This window comes from Palaemon carinicauda, unplaced genomic scaffold (genome assembly GCF_036898095.1).
Source record: "Palaemon carinicauda isolate YSFRI2023 unplaced genomic scaffold, ASM3689809v2 scaffold159, whole genome shotgun sequence".
NCBI classification, from domain to species: Eukaryota; Metazoa; Arthropoda; class Malacostraca; order Decapoda; family Palaemonidae; genus Palaemon; species Palaemon carinicauda.
The window spans coordinates 155264-157223 of NW_027169136.1; positions in this window are offsets into that span (position 1 = coordinate 155264).

Genomic DNA, 1960 nt, shown 5'->3' on the forward strand with positions numbered 1-1960 from the left:
AATACTGTTCATTTCCCTGAGGGCGAGCGAAGTCCTGTGGTACACTAACGGTTGTTGAGAGAGCTGAAAAAGCTGTGATTTACAGGCTGCTGGCGACGGCGAGTACTGCTGTAGAAGGTATGTATTGGGGGCGTCATACGCTACTGGTGTGTCTCCTTGTTCACAAAGCCAGTAGGATATTTCCGGGAAGGTGTCCTTGGGTATTGCCGCGAGAACATAATCTGCTTTAGTGGTTGAGCGAGTCATGCCCTTGATGCGAAACTGGAATCCTGCACGCTGAAACCAAGCAAACGCCTCTCCGCTGGCGAACGACGAAAGTTTCAATGGGGCAGCGCCAACTTCCATGGAGTCCGCCATAGTACCAATGATGGATGGGCAAATGGGCGAGGGGGGGTGGGAGAAGCAAGTCGACTTGCGGGGTCAGCAATATGACGGGCCGAGGGAAGGTTGTTACTCTAAGGCAGGATGAAAGCAACTGAGTAAACTTTATTATAGAATGCTCGTTTATTTATAAATTAACCCCAGGCAAAAAGGGCATACAAAACATAACAGGCAATTTCATGTTCAACTGAAAAGTTCACTGGTTAACAGCTCAAAGTGAGAAAAACTGACATGTTATTTCAGGTTCTTATCAGTGTGAGGGGAGAACAGAGATTCAAGCATAATACATACAAAAAATTTAATGCCGTTACTATGTACGATCGTGTGACACACGGTTGGTACAGTATGCATATATTTGTGAATACACAAACACACACGCATACACACACAAACACACACACACACACACACACACACACACACACACACACATATATATATATATATATATATATATATATATATATATATATATATATATATATATATATACATATATATATATATATATATATATATATATATATATATATATATATATATATATATATATATATATATATGTATATATAAACATATATATATATATATATATATATATATATATATATATATATATATATATATATATATATATATATATGTATATATAAACATATATATATATATATATATATATATATATATATATATATATATATATATATATATATATATATATATATATATATATATATACATACATACATACATATATATATATATATATATATATATATATATATATATATATATATATATATATATATACATATACATATATATATATATATATATATATATATATATATATATATATATATATATATATATATATATATATATTTACGTGTTTTTCATATTCAGATAAGCCATATATATTTTTGATACATTAATGTCTGGATTCTCTTAACGACCTCGGGATCAGAGCCCCAGGCGAAATCACACAAAGACAAGAGCTTGTGCAATATGATAGTATATCAATGAAAGAATAAAATGTGATAAAATAGGAAGACAATAAATCAGTTATCATTCTTATAGGGGAAACTAGATTAGTACCAGCTATTGTCCTTGCGACCTTCCCTATAACATTTATAGCAATGTGTGTGTGACATTTTTACTTATTCACAGCATAATTTGATTTTCCATAACCTTGACCAGCTAATTTAGAAGACTGCTGTACATCCTGACGTAGTTCTATTTCACTTCACCAAGTCTATACAGTAGCTGGAAACAAATATCTGACTTCTATAGCGTACCATAAGTATTCTTTCTCTCATGGCTATTCACAACATGTAATTTTCATTACTATCTAAAATAACATCTACAACATTAATGGGATCATCTTTACCTCGATCAACCAACGGGATGAGAATTGTCACAGTATCACGGCCTTGATATAAATAACTATGTCTCACCATGACTTCAGCTTCTTCAGCTCGGGCTAACTGACCAGCAGAGTAGCTACTCTATCTTTTAAGAAATGCTTTTTGTTCTTGAGGCAAATGTAAACTTTCTATAGGATTCTGGTAACAAGGTT